Here is a 19,963-nt window from a genome sequence, read left to right as displayed (position 1 = left end):
GATGTATAAGAAAATAATAATAATAAAAAAAAGACTTAAAAATTTGTTAAGTAGAAAACACACACAAACATCACTTCCCTGCAGGCAGACTTTGCAGTGTTCTGGCACCTCATGCCTTCTGCAGAGTGTGTGTGTGTGTGTGTGTGTGTGTGTTCTTGTGCCTGTATTTGCCGCTTGTGCATACACGTTCAGCCATGCACACCATGGTCACCTATCTTCCAAAATATCTTGGTGTTACTGCTCAGTTGTGCTGTATTATAACACACATTCTTTCCTGTTGGTTTCTTGAGCTGGGCTAGCTGTAGGGACAGCAGTCATAAGGCAGCAATTACATTAATATGTGTTATTTCTTTCCTTCTGTGACTTTTAGCTCCCTGAATTGTATTTCACAGTTAGTAGCTCTTTGGAGCTAGAATCAAGAAAAAGGCACAACTACAAACTGTGTGCTTGGCCCCCAGAATGTAATCTGAAGGTCAGAGTTACGTCCCCCTACTGCTTTTGCAAAGTGTCCTGAGTACCCTGACTGTAAAGCCATCTATGATCAGCTAATAGAAAACAAAAAATGTGGAATTGCATTGGAAATTCTCCCCACTTCCAGTTGTCAGAGAAACAAGGTTAAGGTTGCAAAGATGTCTTTGCCCAGAGAGGAGAGACAATCCATCCTTGTGTGGGGCATTTCCTATGACCAAAATGAGATAGGCACATTGTGGTTACTGCTACATTACATCTGACAGTTCTGTTGCTTAAATGATTCTCTTACTCACATTGCTCAGGGAATAGAAACCAGGGGACTCATTCCACAGTAGGAAGGGATTCAAGGCATTTGAAACTGGACATGCCATCCTGGCAGCCTGTTGTGTTTGTGCCCAGGGGATATTTTGCACTGTCCTGTTGATGCTGTGCCTGTGCAGAGGAGCAAATTAGCAAGGAAGGACAGAGACCTGCTTCTTATCTTACAGAGACTTTGGATGAAAAAACGGAGAGCCAGACTCAGAGCCTGACAGCAGAGATCAAAACCCACATCTTAGGTGTAGCAGCAGCATGGGACAGTGTCTGCACAGGAGAGGGACCAACACCAAACACCAGGCAGAGCTGCCTTCCTACCTCCCCATTCCCACTTGCCAGGCTTCAGACAGCACTTACAAACTTCGGTGAGGAGAAAGGAAAGCCCCTCCCACAGATGCCATAGTGTAAAATGATGGTGGGAAAGGAAACACCAGAGGCAGAGGAAATAGGAAAGGACAGTGCAACTTGCACAAATAGGCAGATAGGAAAGCACAACTGGGAAAACAAATAAGATGTCAGGGAAAATAACAAATTAATAGAGAGAAAACACCCAGGAAAGAGACAGCCTGATCTAGGATTTGTAAGCAGGGAGTTTCCCTCTGCAGTATTATTTCAGGGAACAGTTAATCAGGGAAACACTGAGAGGCTTTTTTTAAAGCCATTGGCTACATCTGTAATAGTAAACTAAACAGCCCTTTGTCTGGTTCCAAAGTTGGAGATACAGCCTGGCCACTTCTGTAGCTATTGAACTCAGTTTACCTCCAAAGCAGGGTGTCCATGGGTAGGCTGCCTGCTGGGAACAGGCCCCATGTGAGCTGTGACCAGGAATGCCTTGGGAGAATTTTTAACTGGCATGACTAAACTGTGTCAGGGACATTTCAGAAAGTTAAAAATGTTCATGACTGAGGACAAGTTCCTGTATGATGTAAAACATCTCAGTATGTTTTATCATCACAGATACAGCTGTGGATGCCAATGCATTTTGCACTCCCATTAAAATCATCATCTAGGGGATTTGATGGTGGGTAGTAAGGACAGAAGTTGAATTGTGATAAGTATAATAATGTTGGGGACATTGGAAATGGCAAACGCTCTGTGATTCACTTTCTTGTATTGAAGAGTGGGCAAGAACCAGAACTGTGAGAGGAAAGCATTTAACCAACACGATCCTGAGAGTCCACAAGGGTTTGTCACTTTCTGAATGAGTTAACTTACAAATTAGGTCTTTAAAGAGTAGTTTATATCTCCTCTTCTCTTAAAGAGATCCTAAAATGCAAAACACTTTAAATCTTTATCTGCCCATTGTATTTTTAGCATTATTTTGCCTGTTCATTCACTGGCTTGGTCACTTGGAGCATCCTATGATTCTCTTTGGTGTGAGGTAATGCAATTGACTTTTTTGCCATCAGTGTGGTTGCTGCTTTTTTTCCACCTCTGTGATATAGTAAGACAGCAAACAAAGATGTCTGAAGAAGTTAAGTTAGTGGGCAATCTAATCTAAGAATTTTGATATAATCACAGAATTACAGAATGGTTAGAGCTGGAAGGAGATCATCTAGTCCAAAACCCCTGCCAAAGCAGGGCTATCTAGACCAGGTTACACAGCAGCGAGTCCACACGGGTTTTGAATTTCTCCAGAGAGGGAGAATCCATGACCTCCCTGGGCAGGCTGCTCCAGTGCTCTGTCACCCTCAATGCAAACAACTTCTTCCTTATGTTGAGGTAGAACTTGTGTTTTAGTTTATGGCCAGTACTCCTCATCCTGTTGCCGTGCACCACTGAAGAGTCTGGCACCATGCTCCCAGCACCTACCTTTGAGATATTTATATGCATTGATAAAATCCCCTTCCAGTCTTCTCCAGACCACAAAGGCCCAGTGTCTCCTTGTAAGAGAGAAGGTCCAGACCCCTAATCATCCTTTTGGATCTATCCTCCATTGGATCTTCTCCAGTAGCTCCTTGTCTTTCTTGAACTGTGGAGACCAGAATTTAACCCAGTACTCCAAATGTGGTCTCAGTATGGCCCAGTAGAAGGGAAGGATCCCATTTATTCTGAGAGAAATTGCTTTAGATTGTATCCAGTTGTATCAGATCGGCTGTTGAATTTGCAAGCACTATGGAAAAGTAAACCACAAACTGTCACTGCTAGCATTTAAAATGGTCTTTTGAAGATGATGATTCTTCTGAACTCATTAGGCTTCACACTGGAAGCAAGATAGGAAATGTTTTACCTGTAGAAACATTTGTATTACTGCTTGCCAATGCCAGACCAAAGCTGCCAAAGGATGTCTATCCTTGCTACAGATGCAAATCAGAAGACATTTTAAAATCCAAATTCCATTGATTAGCCCCAGTTACCCGGGGCTTACCTTTGGCAAGTATTCCTGATTTTCACAAGTGAAAAATTTCACAAGTGAAAAATCAGAGTCAAGTCTGCTGTGCTTTATGGGTTGAACCAAACATAAGCTAATGGACAGATCAGAGGTTATTAGACAGCGAGGATGAAAAGGAACATGCTTCCTTCTTGCCCAGCTCCTCTTGTTGAACATCTGCTTTCCAGTCACCTCCTTTTACTGTGAGTGCAGTTCTCTCCACCCTACCGAACAAAGATTACACTGCTGTTGCTCGCAGTTACACTTATTTTGGTTAAGCCAAACTTGATATAAATGACTTGGACAGCAGTCAAATCAGGACAGTGAGGAAATAGAGTTTTCCTTGCATGCAGAGCTGGAATGCAGTCTCCAGAGCACTTGCAAGAAAGCATGATAACATCACTAACGCAATACCACCTTACTGCAGTGCAGTAAAAGATACACCGGCCACACTGACCTTTTCTTTTTTTCCAGTCTGGACAGGCTCAAGCTCCTTACTTGAAAGAAAATAATGAGCCCTGAGGTCAGTTTTGTTATTTTGGGTAGAGTTCCTTCTTTCAATCGAGCTTCTGTGTAACACATGAGAACAATTTCCAGGCCCTTATCACAGCACCAGCCAAGGAGTGTCTAGCCCACTATCTGCACCTTCCGAGAGAAACAATGAGAACCCGAAGGCAGACAGCGAGGCGAGCGCCAGTACACCCTCCCTGGAGAGTGGCAGCAGGGCTGGGAAGGAGGGGCAATCATCGCCCTGTTGGGAACATAATAGCCCCTGGGTAGGCCACTGCAAACAGGAAGGGTGTGGACAGGATCTGAGTGCGGCTGCTGCTCTGCTCACAGCATCTGTTCCCAGCAGCTTTGATGCGGGGGCATGCGGCATTCTGTGCCGTGAGATAAACGCTGCTGGGGAGGGCTTTGCTTGCCCACACCCTGATGAGGTGTGTGCCCAGGCAGCCACACGCTCTGAATCCAGGAGCAACAGGACCGAGCCTTTCTGAGAGGATTGCCGCAGGTCCTTGCAACCTTTTCCCAGGTGGGGAAAGGTGACTTCATGTGAAGCCTGCTCGCCAGCCCCAGGTTTGTCACAGACCAGCATATTCACAGCCCTTAGTGCTGCTCTTGCCAAACCAGCCAGGCTCCTTCTCTCACTCTTGTCTCTGTGATCGAACCCCTCAGAGCAGGGCACACAGTCTAACACAATTAGCTCTCATGAAGAAAATTATTCTGGCTGGCTTCTTGACATGGATCAAACACCTTGTATGCCATAGCTGGAGCCTTTAGGTTTGGAAAAAAGAAGAGAACCCCAAATTACCAATTTACAGGTACAGAAACACTGCCTCACTGGAATAGATTTGGAGTTATACCTGCAAGCCAAATCACACACCCACTGAAGCCACTGGGAAGCTGATCAGAAACTTCGAGGTGTATTTGTGTGTGCCTGGCAAATGAGGAGGGAAACTGAGTGTCACAATGTCAGAAGTCTTCAAGGTGTCTTACCTTCCCAATAGTCCAAAGGCTTGCACTGAGGAGAAGGGAGAGCAGCTGAAATTAGCTGCCTCAATCCCATTTTCAGAGGTGAAGCATACCATTGCACATAGGGATGTTTGCATTTGTACAAGGCATTTTAGAAATGTAGGAGCTTTTCTTCACCAGGAGTGAATGTGAGACAATGATAAACTACCTTCAGATTCTTTGATGGAAGAAACAGCAGGGAAAAAGTAGGTCAATGTTTTCTGACAAATCATACTCGGGTCAGCTGATAAGTTATCTGTAGCCAAAGGACAATGCATCCTGCCTGTCCTCTTTAGGAACCGCTCTCAACCCTTGAATTCTCTGTAGAGAGCAACCTGGTGCAGAAATCCATCTGGAATTGTCTTCTTCCTGCAGTCAACAAGAAGCAGTGATACATATGATGTGAAGATACTATACATGGGCAGGAGAGCAGCCTGTGAAAATGCTGGAATTTGGGGGCAAACACAAGGATCTTTGCTTTTCATTCTACTGATACTCAAGGCAAGCATGTCATGCTTTTACAAGATGATGCCCAGTTTAGTTGCACTCCTGGGAGTAATTGTCAAACTCATCTGTGTACACAGCATTTGCTGAAGCTTGGTTGAATTGAGAAGAAAGATTTTTCAGATGTAAAAGATGAGTCGGGTGGACACTAAGGGCCTTGACTATGGTGCCTTTTGCAAATAATTTGTATCTCTGGGATTTTTAATGAGATTTTCATTAAGGAGAATAAACCATCAAAACTCTAATTTGCAGCTGCCCAAACCCATTTGGTCAGAGAATTATGTGGTAGGGGCCTGCTTGTAAGTTACAACCGGCAGAGTCTTTCAGCTTCTACCTTTGATTAATTTAATGACAGTTTTCCAGAGTTAAAAATTAACTAGATCCTTAGTATATGGTTCAATATAATTAGCACCCTGCCATTATTTTGTGGGGTGTGTACACCAATGACTAAACAGATCATGAGCTGTGAGTGTTCACAAGTTTGTGGTTCTTTCCAGTGAACAGCTGCAGGCAAATAATTGTTTCTGTCTGCATCAAGGATTAGCCTTTTATTTTTTTGACTGTGGACTTTCCTTCCATTCTCTGTCATTTGTCTGTGAACTGCAATAGTGCCCTGTCTTACTAGATTTTGTGCCTTCTTTGCTATTATGGCTATTTTCCTTCTTCAGCTATTATGGCTATTCCAAAATACTCTTCTTATATCTGACTTTACTCTCTGGAATCAGGAGAAAGACACCCTCTTTTGTTCTTATGGAAGAAACTGAAGTGCACAGGACTGTCAGGATCTAATGCACTGTGTTAATCAGTGTCCTGCAAACACCAAGTGTAGCCACCCTGCATGGGCAGCCACGGTGGGCTGCTAAACCTGGAGCACCAGGAGCACCTACAAAGGCTCCACAGCACATTTTCCCTTCATCTTCAAAGAGGTTTGGATCAAGCCCTTCAGGCACTTATTTCAGAAACACAAGATTGTGGGAAAGAAAAGAAAAAACATTGGAACAACTTTTTGCCTTGTTTTGTGTTGTTTTGACTTGTCCTTTTTTAAAGTTCCTTATATCTCTGACTGGCCCTGTGCAGTTTCAAAAGATTATTCCTTCAATATGTGGACTGAATTCAATATCAATAATTTTACAATAACCATATTGCTCTGATTAAGAGCAACATTATGAAATATAGTACTTTTTAGATAACTATTTAGAAAAAACTTATTAGATGAGCATTAAAAAACCCCTATGAGATAGATAAATATATATATAGATATATATATCTCAAAGATTATAGCAAAAATCTCAGCAAAACCATTGACTAAAGTAACTGAAAACATTATAAAAGTCTGAATTTTTAACAAGAGGTTAAAGTTCATATATTGATATGTGATCACAGCAGAAGGCTATTTTTTAATTCTGTCTGGTGGTGGAAAGTGTCTGGCTCCTCTGCACCAAAGAGGAGAGAATGCAGAGAAAGCTTCTTGGAAGATAGAAATAATAACTTGGTGAAGTTTTTAGATGTGAGATGTTTTAGACATTATCAGGAATAAATATAAGTTCCTACATAAATTTAAGCCAGTGGACGGGATACTCAAATTTCAGAAAAATATTAATTTATTTCATATTTCCAGAGGCATGGCATTTATTTGACTTCTTTTGACTTATTAAGTATTTGTGGAAACTTCATTTTATGCAGGAAATAGCTATAATCACCAGCAAATGTGACTTTAATAACTAAAATACTGGGAGCCATTTTTGGTTGGCACTAAACCTCACACACACTAAAACCTTGTGATAAAATGGTCTATTTTCTTATCTAAAGTTGAAAGTCAGGACAAATCCGACTGATTAAGAAAATCTTCAAGCATGATACCGTATTTCCTTTCTAAAATTAAACTCTGGCTGAAGATTCTCTTACTTCTGCTAGATGTCCTCAAAATGCAAATATTGACAGCAAAAAAAAAAAGTCTATAAAATATTTTTGTTTAAAAATAAGTCTTTATCTTATCTGACAAGTAAGAGAATAGAAAATGTGGCTTGGAAAAACTGTGAATCTGTACAAGCAGTTGATTACCAATTGATTTCACTTTCTAGCTTAAATACCAGTAAAACACTTTTGACATTTTTGTTCTTCCAGCCTGAGGAGGGTTCATGTGAAAATATTGTGCATGTGCAGGTTAGGACACTGACTGTACTTCCAGTGGTATAAAGGGAGAGACTTCCATCACTGGGTATTAAACTTTAAATAGGATAATGGAAATGTTATGGAAAGGACTCAACCCCCTTGTGAATAGCAGCCTTGGTGGATTTATTTCTCACCCATCCCCACTGCCTGTGGGACACATGACCTCCGGCTCCCTAAGCAGACAGTCAGACACACAGTAAATGTAACTCTGGTCCTGGGAATCGTAAGGGGGGAAAAGGACACGTCCATAAACAGGGACAAACATCTTTCCCTAAGCAAAGCTGTCAGATCCATTTAAACAGAGACCTGCTCAATCTTTTCCTCTGGGGCCACTTTTTCCTGTCTGGGAACGTCTGTGGCATTGCCTGTCTGCTCCCGAGTGACCATCACTGAGAGGTTTAGATAAGGCAAGAAATCGCACTCAACAGTCTACTGATCCGGGGCTCCAAGGAAAAATGGGAAGGCTGTACTTTTGCTACCACTCTTTCAGAGGAAAAAAAACACCCAGCAAAACCCAAGCATGTATCAACTGAACAAAGGCTGTATTGTCAGCTGGGAAACACAGATCCTTAGCAATTGTCCTCATTTGTGTTTGAGTAAGAGAAGTGCTTTTAGGCGGTCTAGCTCAAGTATTAATCTGAGGGTGGCAGCTACAGGCTTTAGCTATGTAGTTGACTTTAGAATAAATTAGATGAGGCAAAGAAAAAACCAAAAATTTTACTACCTGTGGGAACATTAAGCTGTAAATACCTTGGAGCAAAGCTCGTCTGTTGTTAGAACACAGGGCAGAACCATAACTGCAGACTACAAATATTATTAATTATACCTTCTGGAGCTTAAAATTTGGTGGTTAACCTTTAAGCAAGAAAAAACCCATTCAATCGTCTTAATACATACACAGTCAAATTCATCAAACATTTACATATGAAATTATATTAATAACTGAATAAATATAAACATGCCCTATGCCCGAGCACGTGTCTTCTAGTGAAGCTCAGATGTAGGTAGGAGTTGCTTGTACCTTTTGTGTGCAGTACAAGGGTCAGAGCCCCCTGTATACCAAATGCCTGCGTATGAGGAGCTGAAGAGAGCAGCTCTCTGCATCTTTTAGAGTTTAGGTTACCAGATCACTTGGACCAAACCACCTTTGATATGCAAAAGCACTGCATGGATCTAATGCAATTATTTTATTTTTTTTTTTATTTTGCACTGGGAAAGGGCCCAGAAACATTAATCACATATGGTGTCTGTTTCTCAAAGACCCTGTAAAACAGTTGTAATGAGAAAACTGCCTGTGCTCCACAGACCTTGAAAGACAGGACTCTCTGTTTTTAGAATATATAGCAGCTGTTGATAAAGGAGTGCAGCACAAAGATGCTGATGTAGAGAATTATGGGCCATGCCTTTAGCTGGTATATATTGGCACAGCTCCAGAACATCACATTATGTGCCATTCCTTCAACTGGTATATACTGGCACAGCTCCAGTGACTTCACAGAGTGCTGCTAATTTACACCAAACTTATCTGGCTTTATATCCATAATTATTGCCAAAAACAATACATAGTCATAAAGGAGAATTATTGTTTGAAACCTTGAATGAGAGGCAGACAAGATGCTTTCTGTCTCCCAGGAGAAGACACATGCCAGTTTTCCCTTTTTCATCATTCAGGAAAATTACCAAATAAATGGTCAGGCCAGCACAGGATGAAGTCAGTAGAAAGTTTCCTTGTAATACCCCTTGGTCTTGGATGTGACACTGCTTCAGTGGTGGGATGAATTTGGCTTGGTGTAGGTTCAGATAAAAAAGTACTTTTGATAGATACATAAAATAACATTGGAAATATCTAGCAGAGGCAGGTAATTTTTGCTCTTTGGGTAAGATCCCAGTAGACATTAAATCAAAGTCCAGGTCTGAGCCTACCTGTCCTCCATAAACTATTAAATTCTAATGGGAGGTACTCCTGGAAGAGGTTTTCTCACCTTTAAAGTGTGGTGTGAATGGAAAGAAAGCCATGGGAGTCATGGGGGGTATTTGCAAAACCACAAAAACCTCGAGGGACTTCCTTTCCTTCACATGATTTCTTTTCAGGAGCACCAGGACAACCACCAACCCCAATTTCCAGAGAAGGTTTTCAGCCTAGAGCTCTCAGCAGTACATTGTGTGGCCTTGCTCATGCTGCAAGAACTGGATCTGTTGGCCTGAAAAATTGGTGCCATGGGTGATTTGATTTAGATGTGCTCTGGTGGGACTCTGGGACCAGCACCAGCAGATGGGCATGGCGTGTTTCTGGCTGTGCTCTAGCAGCCAGCACTAGCTGGCATTCCCAGAGGGCTGGCTGACTTCCCATCCAGGTCACCTGTTGTAAAGATGCAGCTTGACAAGTTAATGGAAGAGGTTGTATGAAGTGGCTCCAAGGAGAGCAGTGGGATGAACATAACTTGGAGTGTCCTTTCCTGTCCTGTGTTCCTGGCTATTATTCTGGTCCTGTTAAGAAGTGACAAAAGTAGGTGTAGCTGCACATAATTTCCCACCATAATGAGACAGAGCTCCTGAGCTCACTGGAGAAAGCAAATTGCATTATTTGAATGCTGGTTTTGACTGGTTGAACAAGATAGTTGGTAGCAGTTAGAACAGCAAGCCCATTAATGACTGACTGAAAATGCTTGCTATTTGGTAAAATGCAAAAGGATACGATTGCACTGCTAATAAAAACTGACTTTATATTTGTTTAGTGGAAGGAAGGATGAAACTTAATCTTTTAATAGCATGCAACTGAATCAGAGGTTTAAATTTCCTCTGAATCATGAGCAGTGTAGTAAAGCTGAGCAATGCACATAGCTGATCACTACTAAATAGGCTAAATTTCCAAGTTAACTTAATCTAACATCACTGTTGTGACTCCATGTAAATCAAGAGAGCAGTGCACTCAGTTATTCTACCCTTGGCTAAAAACCAGTGCTGTTTTCAGAGCTGTCCATGGAGACTACAATCTGAAATGGACATCAGTATGGAAGTGGACAATGCTCTCTGATTAAAACATAAGTGCATTCAGCTTAACCAAAATCTTTAATGAATTATTATTTATGTTGTCAGCTTGTTTCAGTATGAATTTTCCCTCTCTGATTCTATAAAGTTCATCTACTTTTTCAGTTCGTTTCAATCTGGATTTGTGTTTCAGCCTGAATAAACTGTCTTCAAATTTTTTGTAAAGGAAAGACCTCAATTTAGTTTAAAAATATTATATCAAGCCAAACAGTGCTTTGAACGTGGTTGGTGGCAGGAAATTTTTAAAGCTATTTTAAGCTGCTTTTCTTAGAATTATTTTTAAAAATTAAAAAAATAAGTTCACTGTGAACTTTAGAACTATACCTCACTGAGTCACAAAGGAGATTCTGAACTAATTTCCAGTATAAGTGATTGGAAGTTATTCCTCTTTTCATTTTGACTTTGGCTCCACAGCACAATATTATTTTCAATGAATAATAATAAAAGAAAACTAGCGTATGTGAAGATTGTCTTTGATCCATGCTAACAAGAGTCAAAAAAGGAAGAAAGAGCTTCAGAGCTACAGTAGCTATATCCCATCTAGAATGAGCTCATTAGATTATAGAAATTAGGACCTTCAGCTAAATATTGTGCTGTCTTGGGAGTTTTTCCACTGATGGGCTCTGGCCAAGATTTCACCCAGGATTGTGATGTTCTGTCTAAAGTGGCTTTGAAAGAGATCAATAATTTACAGGAATTTCTCCATTCATGCTGCAGAAGTAAATGAAAATGAAGGAAAGCATTACAGTGTTGATATTACTGGAGGAAGATCTCTACTTCATTTTAATAGTACCTACATTTTAGTAGTAGTTACTCCTTTAAGCAAGTTATATAATCCACTTTATAGATGTGACACACCAATGTCAGCCTTTGGAAACCCAGATGTGTTGTGCCTATTGCTGGGAGTGTGAAATTTTAGAAATTGCAGGAAAATAACTGTCCAGTTTTCATGTTTAAACAGCATTAGTAGGAGGGATTTTTAGGAATTTCTTCAGAAAAGAGAAACTGTGCTTCATCATCATGCTGTAGGGCAAAACAGGTGCAATCAGCAGGCTGGGGTCACTTGGGAGGGAACTGCTCATAAGAAGCACCATTTGGCTTTTTTCCAACAGGAATAAACTTGAAGAGCAGAAAAATACTTTATTTGTTTTCCACAACTTTAAGTCAAATTTTCAGATTCCTCTGCTTAATAAGAGTCCTTCAAATGCAGGCTGCTGCAAGACAGGTTGTGCTAATTGTTGTTCTGTCTACATTGGGAGTGTTTTTCTAACTCTGGCAACTAAGCAGGCAGGTTCTGTTGTGGGTACATTTTTGAATATATTCTGCAGTTTCATAGTTCTGAGGTATGATGGGAAAAGGCAGAGTACATTCATGTCATAAATCTCATGGCCACCAACCTGAATGGAAGGGTATGAACACCAGGGAGCAAACTGAGTCCATTATGTCTGGAGAAGGCGCCAGATTTCCAATAGATATTTGGGAACATTATTTCAGAGAAAATTATTGTATAGAATGCTTATAATTAGCACTAATTTCTTTCTTATTGTTGTGGTGGTTATTTGTTAAATGACCCACCACTTTCTAATTTGGTGTTTGGAAAGCAAGACAATTTAGATTTTTCTCCCTGTTGTTTTAAAACATCTGGGAAGGAGTTGCCAAAGGTATTTTTAGGTTAATTAAGGATTCAGTTGGGTTACAAAAAACCCCCTAGATGATGTTGTGAAGCAAATTATGCTTTTGTTAGAAGTAGTCCCTAGGGTTTCCCTCTGTGAGGTTTCTCACACAGATCTCCAAGATTCTTGTTCCAACAGGACTGGAGTTACTTACATTGGCACTAAACAGGACAGTCAAATCAAACACCAGGGCATTCACTTTGGTAGGGGGGGAATACAGTAACTGCTTTTCCTTAAAGCACATGAGTTGAAGATTCCAAGCAATACCTAAAATAAGAGAATTGAATTTCAAGTAATAGAGTAGCTAATCTACTAGCAGAAAGATGTATCATATAGTGATGCTGGTTATTCCTATGGAAAGCATGAATGATTTGGGGAGAGCCCTAATCACAGCTCTGGAGCTGACTGATGAAAGCAAACAAGGGCTGGCTGCTGCCTCCCAGGCACTGATGTCTCCTGTGATTCTGTACACAATAGCAGCCCCCATGCCAAGCTTCACAGGAAGCTGAAGGGTGAACTTCATCCATAGATTTCACAGGATCAGGTTACCTGCATTCATAAAAAAACCGTAGGTACAATTAACTTCTCAGCTATCCTTCATTAAAAGGCAAACAATCCCACATTGCAGGTTGCTTTCCCTCCTTCCCACACAGGTTTTGTGTCATCCTAGCTTCCAGAAATGACACATTACTAGTGTTACAGGCACTGAGATCAGCATCTTAAGTTACAAAGCAGCTCACTGGATTTGGGGTTTCCTGCTTTACCCAGACATGTTGCTGCACTACTGCTGGCTCCCTATCCCAAATTTCAATACAGTTCTTCTCATTTTATAAATTTCACTTCTTTTTGTTTAGGGTCTTTTGACTGGTTTTCTTTCCTCTTCTTTAATTTCATGTCCAGAAGGGTGGTTGTATAATTATTGAAGGCTATATACTTATTTCTCTTTTATTTCACCATAAATACAGAGTTAACACATTGAGAGAAAAATTGCAAATTATTTTATTTTTTGTGGGATTCATCTAGAGTTAATTAAGTTTCCAAGGAAAATACGTCCAAGAATGACATATCCCTCCTCTCTTCCCACCTATTTTAATTGTCACACTCCCTTATGCCATTCTTTTTCCATTTGTTATTTCTCTTCTTGTATAAGGTACAAATTAAGGATGTAAGAGCAGGCTCATAAGCCTGATCAACTTTAAGCATGTCCTTTGCATATAATTTATGTCAGTAAAATGAACCATTTGCACTTATATTACAGGGAGGAAACTATAAATTATAGCCTGCCAATGAAGTGATTCGTGTTGAAACAGAAAAGGAAGGGGAGAAGTGAATGACAAAAAGCTGACCTTTTTACAGCAGCATGTGGGAGAACAGGCTTGGCTCCACACATATATCCTGAATTTAGTCGGGAGCACATAACATAACTTGGGGTCTTAGAAAAGTGGGAAGGTTCAAAGAAAAAATGATGGAACTGGAAGTAGCTTTAGAAATGAAAGAAGTCCCACCAAACAAAGGGTAGTTGATCCAAAAACAAAAAACCAGGCAAGTACTAGGCCACTCTCCAAAACATCCCAAACTCTGAAAAGTCAAGATCTTTGTTGTACAACATATTTTTAAGTCTCATATGATAACAGTTTCCAGACCCCTGGCATGTTCCTTAACAAAAATGAGCTTCTTTCAGACTTGAAAACGTATCACAGAACTGTAAAGTTCTTTTGCATTTAATATTGCATTAGCTGGGACAAGGGTATTTGTATCAGTGGCTCTGTAACAGAGTGTTCCTGGCTTGCTGGAAGTGTTTGACTGACCAGTCGTGACAAGTGGTCTAAAAAAGGAAAATACTCAAAACAAGAAACATTTGCTAAACAATTCCTTAAAGCCAGATTTTCACTGACTTGAGAGGAACTGCACCCATTTACCCATGGAAAGATGCTTGCTTGCTTTCATGGGAAAGCTGTGGAAAACTCTCACCATGAGAAAAGTTACTTGTTCTCAAACTACAGAAGATACTGGCTCCCACCTTGCTCAGTATTTAGCACTAAGCAACAGGAAACTTAAGAATTTAGAGGAAAAAATAGACACTCTGCCCCACCCCCATTCCTCAAGTAATATATTTCCAGCCTGGACATCTTATAATTACAGGCAAAAGAAGTCACCCTAAACCTTGGATATTAACTACAGTGATTGAAATTTTAGTTACAAAAAATAAAAAAAATAAAAAAAATTAAAAATTACCAACCTTTGGAGTAATAACATTTTTGGAGTTTGTTGGGGGTATGCACAGTATTCAAGACACTTGCAGATCTCTGGCCACACTTCTGTCTGAGAGCCAGCCCAGGTAGGAATGTGACAGCCTGGCAGCCCTGGCACTTAGGCAATGTTTCTTGCTCTCCAGATTACTCCTGCTACAGCACTTCAACTCTTGAGTCTCTTAGCATATTCAAACTCCTGAAGCACAAAGTAAGAGATAATAAGCCTCACTTTATCTGTTCAGTGTTTGTAGCTCTTTCGTGCACCAAACACAGTCCTCTGCTACTTGTTCATATTTCTTCATGTGGGAATGTCTTGTTCTTCTGTCTTAGCAGCTTTCTCTATCAACCACTGCAGTCCAGATATAGTAAAAATGTGAAGGATTTTAACAATTCAGCTTATTACAACACTTGAAGAACATAATGCAGCCTCTTGCATTACATGATCAAAATATAATTATATATAATTGTATTATATATATAATTTTATATAATAAAACATTTTAACACTGTAGCTAAAATGTAACAAAATAATGATATAAATTAAACCACTACTGCTGGTATGTTATTATTTCTATTTCTATTTCTATTTCTATTTCTATTTCTATTTCTATTTCTATTTCTATTTCTATTTCTATTTCTATTTCTATTTCTATTTCTATTTCTATTTCTATTATTTCTATTTCTATTTCTATTATTTCTATTTCTATTTCTATTATTTCTTTATTTATTTATTATCATCATCATCATTATCACCATCATTATTATTATATTTTAGCTGATCTAACTAAGATGGTTTGGTCAGGTGGTTAGATAACTATTCTTCAAGGTCTTTTCATCACCAGTAGTCACCAACCAAGGGTTGCCAAAGACAGTGACAAGGTTTATAGGGCTGCAGATGTGAGAAAGATCAGTACAGGGTTATTTCCTTTTTTCATATCTCTGCGATAGCACTGCAAACCCAAAGAAGGTTTAGGGAAGCTTAATGGCCCAGCATTACCATGTGGACACAAAACAAAACATCTCCCATGACTGTTACACACAAAATCAGTTCATCTTCTGTTGGAGGTTCATTTGCTTCATTCAATGATGAGTTGGTTTCCTTAATTAAATCCCAGATTTCAAGTCAGTGTGCTATAGGAGAAGATATTTGCTGTTAGTATCCCTATCTCTTTCCTGTTTTGGCACAGTCTAATTAGATCTATCCTACTGCTTTCTTCTAAAAATAGAGTTTCCAAGCTCAAAATCCTCATTGTATCACGTTATTATTATTACTATCTCATACACAAACTGCTGGCAATTGCTTAGGTTTTACAAGTGATTTTATACAAACATATAAAAATGTTTGTATTGTATCAAACACAAACATTTAATTTATATTTGATCACAAATATCTCAGTGATTTGGACAGTCAGCGCCATCTTGCTAACACGCAAAGTGACTAAAGGCTTATTAACCAAATAGCTGAGTAATTCTATTAATCATAATGTGCAGTAATAGTATTATTACTGTGAGCAGGATAATAAAACTCCAATGAATCTCTGCACCACTGGTAGCCTTTTAAGATGGCATTGGAAGAGGGCTTGACACTTAAGCTTCGTTAAAACCTCAGATCAGGCAATGCTGTTGTACATACACTAAAAGTTCACTTGCTTTCTTCTTGCATACTTTCTCCAAAGCTGTGGTGATGTGACAAAATTTAGCTGTATAAAGCAAAACAAACAACAGGTATAAAGCAACTCAGAAAATGGAAAACTATTTTGAATACCAAAAGAAACTACTCCTAAAACTCTGTATGGAGCAATCAGGAGCAAGCTACTGCTCATGGGGGATGAAGGGGAAAACAAGGTAAGTGACAGGGAAGGAATAGCTACAGAATGGGCTCAGTCTAAGGTGCCATTAGAAATAAGAGATTGTTTAGCTTCTGTGGTGTCTATACAGAGATTATTGGCCTCTGTAAAATTTGTAACCTTTTTACAAATTTTGTTACAAATTTGTAAAATTTGACACCCTGTATCTTAATGCTGTAAAAAGACCAAGAAAAATGAAACTTTTGGACAATCCTAACATTTTCATAATTCACTTTTGTACGGTGACCCCAACTCACACTTGTGGTCCATAGGCATCCTATTGGCATAAAATTATTCAGAATATTCACTGTGCACTTGTGGAACAGTTGCTAAAGTAGGCATTGCAGAGCTCAGAGCAAATCTAATATCTCACTGCATGCAAACTTAATCAACAGAATTTACAATTGCTCCTGTGTTACTGGAATGAAGGACTGATTTTTTTGTGAGTTGGAAGATGGCTTCTCTAATACTTATTGCCTTGAAAGGCTGTATTGTTGTTTTCATCACTTGACCCATTACTCTTTTCATAATTTAATTAAATTATAAACTCTCTTGCTGATGCCGCTTGCTTGGATATTTTCCCAACCTTCTTTGTATGAACTCCTGTTCACCTACTGCTTTTTCAATTTTCTAATTTGCTTTGCCACTACCATCCCTGGTGGAATTTAGAAGCTGACGCACAAATCCATTTAAAGAAAGGTCTGGGTCTATTTTTTTTCATCCAATACATATTAAAAAAAAAAACAAAACAAAAAAAAAAACACTTACGAAATTGTACCATTTCCTCTACTTTAAGCAAGTACAAGTGGAATAAATACTTGTCTGTTCTCCCATGATGTGTAGGAGGAGACCTGGGCTGCATTATAAATGAGTAGAGTAGACAGGCTTTTGGAGGTATGCTGTAAAAGAGTCACAGCTCTCCACAACAGGAACACACTTTTCTCCTTCTTTCGGAAAAATCAGAATAATTTTTGCAGATTAACACCAGCTCAGCAACTTTCCACTGACATGTCAAGGAAAATACTTGCAACACTTTATTTTCATTTTTAAGCTTGTTCAATATATTATGTCCCCAGGCTCCCCTCAAAAGAGAGAAATCTATCCCGGAAGCCTTAGCTGGTACTCTTTCTGCAGTAGGAAAACTTCAGTAAATCTGGTATTTATCAATGCAGAAGAAAGTCTTGCTTCTTGCAGAGTTCTGGGTGCACACACTGGCAGAGCCAAGGAAAATGAAATCATTTGGGTTGTGTTTGTCTGTTCCAATGCTGTGATGTTGGCTGACAACATGCATGGTCAGTATGCTCTGCAGTGCTCACTACAAATTATCAAAAAAAGATAAAGTTTGGGAATGGATGTGCTTTGTCTATCACAGAGTCAGCTTCCTACTTTCTTTAGACCTGAGCATGTCTAAAGTCTCATCTGTGCTTATTTCACTGTATTGCTGAAGGGGAACCGTGTTCTCTGTTTCTCACACACAATCTAAGATTTTCCATTGCCAAACTGGCAGACATGTGCAGATGCATCAAAATCATTTTCTGCAGTTAGAACTATTAGATATGGTCCACCTGCATCACCACTATTTGTACTGGTAGAAAGTTTCTTCCCTTAAAATTTTGGTTGAAGTCAAATGCTTTCATTATTAGCTGTGATCACCGAGGCTGTACTTCTGTATCATTACTCTTTCATCTGGCTTTACGTTTGCCTGCTGAGAGCAGCACCTTCTGTACCATTTGTGTTATATATAGCAGAAGCCTTTTCTAGCTGAGCTGAATACTGAAATCAATGTCAATCTGCTAACACTGAATGTCAGAGAATTTTAAATGAGGGTGTTTGCAAATCAGGCAAGGTAATATTACTTTTTCCTATAAACACTCGCATTGAAATGTCTTCATTGGCTGCCTATCCCACTTTTGAATTCCTTGAATGATACAGTAATAGGTATTTTTCTTCTAACAGGCAATTTCTTTCCAAGTCTGGAATCAGACACTGTAAGTTTTCAATATAAGATATTCAGTCCCTTTGCATCACCATCCCCTTATATAATTTTATCTAATTATAAAAATAAATTTTAAAAATAAATATAATTTATATAATTATTATTTAATTTTTTTAAAGGTAGTTTAAAATTTATTTTTCTACCTACAGTTGTATTATTATTTGTACTGCTGTGTTCTTCATGAACAGATCTCATAATCCTCGATGTTTGTAACAAAAAGTCTGTACTCAAGTACCAATAATCTGCTGAAAGAAGTTTAGCCTTGAATAATGGTGAGACACAGTAATTGAAAGATACAGGCTGGAGAAGGAATAAAAACAATCCATATTGCCAGCCTACCATTTGCTCTGCAGGGTGTTAATCCACAAAACACAGCAGAAAACTTCCCTTTTTCTCTGCTCTCTTGTTGTGGACAGTTATTTTGTTGGCTATGTGGTTTGGATAGCTGTGGTGTCATCATGTATCTACATTCAGTATTTCTTACCTAATTCAAACCTGCTGACTGCTAGGAAATATATCAGTCATTAGAGGTTTTCCCACAGTGTGTTTCTTCTATCCACCTTCTTGTCCATGCATGCACCAGTTCAGACAGGTTTCCAGAGGTCCCCACCTCTGGCAGATCTCTTTTATAGCTGTAAATGAGAATAACCATCTTTGTGAGAAAAGCAACACAAGTGAAAACATTCTTAATCCCTTGGATTAGAAATTTGCATCTGCCCACCCTACTCAAGGCCATCCTTTCTCTGTGTCTTGCCTCTCTGACCTTTCAGATTGCACAAACTTGTACCACTTTCCTCCCTCATGCTTCCCTTCCTCATGCCCAGGTTCTAGCACCCATCAGGGGTGGGTTTGATGTTTGGGTTTAGCATTAACAGCTGGCTTTCCAGTTTGGTATGGCTGAATGGAAAACTGCCAGGCTGGGTAACCAATTGCAACCAACCTGTCTGCTTCTCATCTGAGTGGGAAATAAAGCACCTCTAGAAAAACCCAGTGACATTCTGGTGTAGAAACTCAGATATCACAACAAGCTGAAAAATCATGTGTATTATGCTTCACAGGCTTCCCTAAGGAGCTTTTTAAACATAAAAAATAAATTAACGAAAATCTAACTGTATTGAGTCATAAAACAATAGTTGTGCTTACTCTGTAAAGACTGCTCATCTCTATGAGCTTTCTACACCTCCAGGGAAACACTGGAAACCAGTTCCATTTATCTTGGTGTCTCTCTGTATTAAGCTACTGAAAAACGAATGCCCCCTCCCCATGCTGTTTGTCTTCCAAATCTGCTCCACTGACACAGGTGTGCCGTGTCAAAGAGCAGCAGGGCAGAGGTGGGGAGGGAGGAAGGGATCACCCTCCTGGGCTGTGTTTAGGCTCCAGTCTGTTGTTAACAGGCAGAAGAAATTCTTCAGTAAGAACACTGAGGGGAGACAGCCCTGAAAACCACCTGCAACAACATAGCTGCAGTGCCAGCAGTAGCACGGGGGGAGATCTCCTGTGCACACAAACTGTCCCAAAAAGCAATAAGAAAGTAGGGATCAAATAAAACCAAATCAAAGGCCTGCCTTGCCCAGGATCTTGCCTTTGACAGCCATGGGTAGAAGGCGTGTAGGGAAAGTATAAGAGCAAAATAAGTATGCAGTGGTACATCACCTGATGTTCTCCTAGCTTCCAGTGATTAATTTTTCTCAAAAAAAAAGTTGCATTTTTACATTTAATAAATATTTATTAGCTATAATATGTATATATATATGGGTATATATATATAGATATATAGATATAGCTATATATGGACATATAGA

At 39.5% G+C, this 19,963-nt stretch overlaps 2 long non-coding RNA genes across 2 annotated transcripts in view; one reads left to right on the top strand and one right to left on the bottom strand.

The window, feature by feature from the left end:
* The window catches only part of LOC111927223 (uncharacterized), a 133,324-nt gene that overhangs the window by 90,857 nt on the left and 22,504 nt on the right, over positions 1-19,963 (top strand). The window lies entirely within an intron of this gene.
* Positions 11,509-14,667, bottom strand: LOC147654808 (uncharacterized). Its single transcript, XR_015282540.1, has 2 exons — positions 14,306-14,667; positions 11,509-12,615 (listed from the first exon to the last, which is right to left on the bottom strand). It is a non-coding gene; the product is annotated as an uncharacterized LOC147654808 (long non-coding RNA).

This window comes from Cyanistes caeruleus, chromosome 2 (assembly GCF_971803275.1).
Source record: "Cyanistes caeruleus chromosome 2, bCyaCae1.hap1.1, whole genome shotgun sequence".
NCBI classification, from domain to species: Eukaryota; Metazoa; Chordata; class Aves; order Passeriformes; family Paridae; genus Cyanistes; species Cyanistes caeruleus.
The sequence above is the reverse complement of the archived record's forward strand: the minus strand, read 5'-3'. Positions and strand labels throughout refer to the sequence as shown.